At 37.2% G+C, this 6,088-nt stretch overlaps 1 pseudogene; it reads left to right on the top strand.

The window, feature by feature from the left end:
* Nucleotides 1-3,221: 3,221 nt before the first annotated feature.
* LOC109373279 (long-chain-fatty-acid--CoA ligase 3-like) lies at nucleotides 3,222-5,447 on the top strand (annotated as a pseudogene).
* The last annotated feature ends 641 nt before the right edge of the window (nucleotides 5,448-6,088 follow it).

The following is a 6,088-nucleotide window of genomic DNA, read 5'->3' as shown; positions in this document are numbered from 1 at the left end:
GCACCACTCGGCCAGCCCCTATGTGAACTCTTAATATGAGATCCACCCTATTGTATCTATAAGTGTAGAGTACACAATTTTGTACTACATAATATTGTACAACAGAGCTCTAGAATTTATTCATCTTGCATAACTGAAACTTCATACCTGTTGAACAGCAACTCTGTGTTTCCTTTTTCCCCTAACCGCTGGCAGGCACCAGTCTACTCTCTGTTTCTATGAATATGGCTATTTTCGATAGCCCTTTCAGTGTAATTATGTAGTATTTGTCCTACTCTGATGGACTTATTTCACTTAATATAATGTCCTCAATGTCCATCCATGTTGTAGTACATGATAGGATTTTCTTCTTTTTTTAAGACTAATATTTCATTAGAATGTAAATACCGTATTTTCTTCATTCACCTGTCAATGTAAATGTAGGTTGTTTACGTATATTGTCTATTGTGAGTGATGCTACAATTAACATGGGAGTGCAGCTATCTCTTCAAGATACCAATTATAATTATTTTAGATATAAACACAGTAGTGAGATTTCTGGATCACATGATAATTTTATTTTTAATTTCTGAAGGAATGTCGATACTGTTTTCAATAGCCACTGAATCAATTTATATTTCCACCAAGAGTGTACAAAAATGTCTCCACATTCTCAACAATATGTCATCTTTTTCTCTTTTCTTATTGTCTTTTTTTTTTCTTAAATACTAATCCTAACAAGTATAAGGTGATATCTCACTATGGTTTGATTTGAATTTCCCTGATTAGTGTTGCTGAGCATCTTTTTATATACCTGCTGCCTATTTGTTTGCATCTTTTGGAAAAATATTTATTCAAGTCCTTTGCCCATTTTTTAATTGAGTTATTATTTATTTGTTTATTTATTTATTTGCTATTAAGTTGTAAGAGTTCCTTATATATTTTATATATAAATCCCTTATCAGATATATAGCTTACAAATATTTTCTCCCATTCTGCTGGTTGCCTTTGTACCCTGTTGATCACTTTCTTCCCTGTGCAGAAGATTTTTAGCTTGGTGCAATTCCATTTGTCTAATTTTGCTAAGAAATCACCCAGAACAATGCCATGAAGATTTTTCTCTAACTTTTCTTCCAGGAGTTATATGGTTTGGGGTCTTAAGTTTAAATTTGAACTCCTTTTTTATTTGATTTTGTGTATGGTATAAGATAAGAGTCTAGTTTCATTCTTTCACCTGTGGATGTCCAGTTTTTTCAGAATGATTTATTAAGGAGACTATCTATTCCCCATTGTGTAATTTTGGCATTCTTGTCAGTGATCGGTTGACCATAGATGTGTAGACTTATTTGCGGGCTCTTCATTCTGTTCTATTGGTCTGTAGGTCTGTTTTTATGCTAGTATCATACTGTTTTGATTATTGCATCTTTGTAATATATTTTTAAATCAAACAGTATAATGCCTTCATATTTCTTCTTTCTTAAGATTGCTTTATGGATTTTAGGATTTTTTTTCTATTTTTGTAAAAAATGCCATTGTTATTTTGATAAGGAATACATTGAATCTATAGATCACTTTGGGTAGTATGGGTATTTTAATAATATTAAAATATATTGTTTTTAAAAAGTATATATAATAATATTAAAATAAAAGACATCTATGATATGGAATTTCTTTCCATATTTAATTTATTTCATCAATATTGTATAGTTCTTAGTGTACAAGATTTCAACTCATTGGTTTATTTCTAAGTATTTTAGTCTTGTTGATGTTACTGTAAATGAAATTACTTTTTTATTAAGAAATAAAACTATCCTTTTCAGATAGTTCCTTGTTAGTGTATACAAACATAACCAATTTTTATATGTTGATTATGTATTCTGCAACATTATTGAATATTAATTCTAACAGTTTTCTTGTGGAGTCTGCAGGGTTTTCTACATGTAAAATATGTGATCTGCAAGCAGAAATAATTTTCCTTTCCATGCCTTTTATTATTATTTTTTTCTTTGTCTAATTGCTCTGGCTATGACTTTCATTATTATGGTAAGTAAAAGTGATGACAGTGGACATGCTTGCTTTGGTTTGATCTTAAAAGTAAGTTTTTAGTTTAATACCATTGAGTATGATGTTAGCTGTGGGCTTTTCATATATGGACTTTATTATATTGAGATAGATTTCTTCTATAACTAGTTAGCTGAGTTTTTTATTTTTATTTTTTTAATGAAAAGATGTTGCATTTTGTAAAATGCTTTTTGTACTCTATTGAGATGATCATGAATTTATCCTTCATTTTGTTAATGAAGTGTATCACATTAATGGATTTGTGTATGTTAATTTTATTTGCAATTTGCATATTGAAAGTAAGTCCTGATGGAACAGTGGAGCATGGAATGGGGTCTCCAAGCTTAGGGTAACGTACTGATCCTTTTCACAGCCTTTCTGTATCCCTAGTAGGGGTTCTTTTCTGTTCATTCCCTCACTTCCCGGTATCAGAGGATCACTCAGCTTCCCAGTCCCAAAGCCCCATCCAAAGACTGACTCTTTTGGCCATCAACTTGGGCTTCAGCTTTGGGAGGGTCAAAGTTGGTCTCGTACATGTTATAGGGTCTGGGGACAAGGCATGGTGACAGTCCTCTGTATTAGCCTGGCAGTGTCTTACCCATATACCTAGGTACCTAGCATGTTCCAGCACTAACGTGGCAATATCCTTGGGGATCAGCCATCTATTGTGTGTTCCCGCATCAGGCCTTGCAAATTGTGTTGCATGATCTTGTGAAATATATACTCATTATTAAAAGTATTTTCCTCAGGATGAAGCTGAGACTTGGCGAGATTTAGTAATTTTATCAAGATCACATAGGTGTTACATAGGGGTATCAGAAAGTCTGATAGTCGGACTTTAGAACATATACCCGTAGGCATTGGTCTGCCTGTGCTGGGGAGCTGTGCTGCAGTTGTCGCCGCATCTGGGGCTGGGGCGAGGCAGTGGTATCAGCGGCAGACGGGGCTGCAGGCGGTCGCCCCCTTGCAGTGTGGCCACGGCATCTGCGCCAGTCTCCAGGGGTTGGCGCGGGTGGTGAATGCTTGGGTGCAGCCAGGCCTGCAAGGGCCGGAGGCCGCAGGACCCGGAGCCCCGCCATCATGTTATTGAAACAAAGGTGCATGTCTTGAAGGCACTAGCACCTCCAACCATTGTCATCTGATTCTCACCGAGATCTGTTAATTCTACTTTTCGAGCGCTTATGAATAACCACGTATCTTCAAAACCATCGACCATGTAGATAAAACAGACCATCAACCCCATTATTTTTTTATTTCCTACATTTGATAATATCACTTTATACTATTTTAACATACTTTCCATATTATTTTTTGTCTGAGTCAAGACAAGAAAAATCAAACCAAATTAAAGCAAAGCCTGTATGTTCAAAACCTGAGTCTGCATACAGGTCTGTTAACAGTTTGGACGGCTTGGCCTCTGTATTATTATACCCTGGATGTGATATACTAGATAAAGTTTTTATGTATGTGAAAAACAAATTTAAGGACAAAAGACACTTGGGAACACGCAAAGTTTTAAATGAGGAAGATGAAGTGCAACAAATGGAAAAAATTTTTAAAAGAGCTCCTTTTGAAATCATCGGAGCTCCTCTGCTGAGCATTTCATGGGGGTGCAGAGCAAGGTTATTCTTGGACACTACAGTTGGCTCCCCTATGAAGATATCTTCATTAGAGCTTTTAATTTTGGAAATGGCTTACAGATGTTGGGTCAGAGACCAAAGACCAACACTGCCATCTTCTGTGAAACCAGGGCCGAATGGATGGTTGCTGCACAGGCGTGCTTTATGAATAATTTCAGCTTGTTACCTTATGTGCGACTCTAGGAGGTCCAGCAACTGTTCATGGATTAAATGAAACAGAGGTGACCAACATCATTACTAGTAAAGAACTCTTACAAACAAAGTTGAAAGATATAGTTTCTCTAGTCCCCCTCCTGCGGCACATCGTCACCATTGATGGTAAGCCACCAACCTGGTCAAAGTTCCCCAAGGGCGTCGTTGTGCACACCATGGCCACCATGTAGGCCCTGGGGGTGAAGGCTAGCACGTAAAACAAACGTCCTAGCTAACCAACCCCCTTAGATATTGCAGTAATCATGTACACGAGTGAATCCACAGGGTTGCTCAAGAGGGTCATGATCTCCCATAGTAACATCATTGCTGGTATAGCTGGGATGGCAGAGAGGATCCCAAGGCTGGGAGAGGAAGGTGTTTACGTTGGATATTTGCCTCTGGCTCATGTTTTAGAATTAAGTGCTGAGCTCATTTGTCTTTTGCATGGGTGTCACACTGGCTACTCTTCACCACAGACTGTAGCAGATCAGTCTTCAAAGCTAAAGAAAGGAAGCAAAGGGGATAACGTCCATGTTGAAACCAACACTGATGGCAACAGTTTCGGAAATCATGGATTGGATCTACAAAAATGTCATGAATAAAGTGAATGAAACAAGTATTTTTCAACATAATCTGTTTATTCTGGGTTATAATTACAAAATGGAACAGATTTATAAAGGGCGTAGTACTCCACTATGTGACAGGTTCATTTTACTGGAAAGTTCGAAGCTTGCTAGGTGGAAATATACGGCTTTCATTGTGTGGAGGTGCTCTGCTTTCTGCAACCACACAGCGATTCATGAATATCTGGTTTTGCTGCCCTGTTGGCCAGGGCTATGGACTCATGGAATCTGCTGAGTCTGGGAAAATCGCAGAAGTGTGGGACTACAATACTGGCAGAGTGGGAGCACCATTAGTTTGCTGTGAAATCAAATTAAAGAACTGGGAGGAAGGTGGATACTTCAATACTGATAAACCACATCCCAGGGGGAAACTCTTATTGGTGGCCAAAATGTGACCATGGGATTCTACAAAAATGAAGCAAAAACACAAGCTGATTTCTTTGAAGATGAAAATGGACAGAGGTGGCTCTGTACTGGAGATATTAGGGAGTTTGACCCTGATGGTTGTGTAAAGATTACTGATGGTAAAAAGGACCTTGTAAAGCTACAGGCAGGAGAATATATTTCTCTTGGGAAAGTAGAGGCAGCGTTGAAGAACGTCCTGCTAATAGATAGCATTTGTGCATATGCAAACAGTGTTCATTCTTATGTCATTGGATTTGTTGTGCCAAATCAAAAGGAAGTAACAGAACTAGCTCGAAATAAAGGACTTAATGGGACTTGAGAGAAGCTATGTAACAGTTGTGAAATGGAAAAAGAGGTACTTAAAGTGCTTTCTGAAGCTGCTATTTCAGCAAGTCTGGAAAAGTTTGAAATTCCAGTGAAAATTCTTTGAGCCCTGAACCTTGGACCCCTGAAACTGGTCTGGTGACAGATGCCTTCAAGCTGAAATACAAAGAGCTTAAAACACATTACCAAGGCAGACATTGAGCACATGTATGGAAGAAAATGATTCTCTTTCGGCACCAACTTGCTACAAGGAGCTCAGATCAAATAGGAAAATACTTGAGATGCATGTCTCAAACTCTGAGGCAAACTCCATTCCTCACATTAAACCTAAACTGTTCTTTCTCGTGACATCACTGTTTTTAACTGACAGGATGAGTAAAATGTTAAGACAGCAAACTTGTGTCTGTCTCTTCTTTCTTCCCCTTTGTAATTGGCTTCACCACCTAAGACTGCCCTTGTCAGCATGAGGACTGTTCTAAATCATACTGAGGAACAGAGATTTTAAAACCTCAAGTTTTAAAACACGATTTATGTGTTCCGTATAATGTTCAGTTTGTAACTTTTTAAAATTTGGATGTATAGAGGGATAAATAAGAAATATAAGAATTGGTTATTTGGGGGCCTTTTCACTTACAGTATTTAAAAATGCAAGGGTATGGTATGAAGTTATGTAAATTTCAAATGCTTATGAATCAAATCATTGTTGAACAAAAGCTTTGTTGCTGTGTAATTATTGTCTTGTATGTATTTGAGAGAAATAAATATACCCATACTTGTCTTTTAAGGAAAAAAAAGAACATATACTTGTAAATATTGCAGCATATTTCATCCTTCATAGTTAAACTGGATGATGATGATGATGAT

This window comes from Hipposideros armiger, unplaced genomic scaffold, assembly GCF_001890085.2.
Source record: "Hipposideros armiger isolate ML-2016 unplaced genomic scaffold, ASM189008v1 scaffold_699, whole genome shotgun sequence".
Lineage (NCBI taxonomy): Eukaryota > Metazoa > Chordata > Mammalia > Chiroptera > Hipposideridae > Hipposideros > Hipposideros armiger.
Note: the sequence above shows the minus strand (reverse complement) of the source record. Positions and strands in the feature narration are given on the sequence as shown.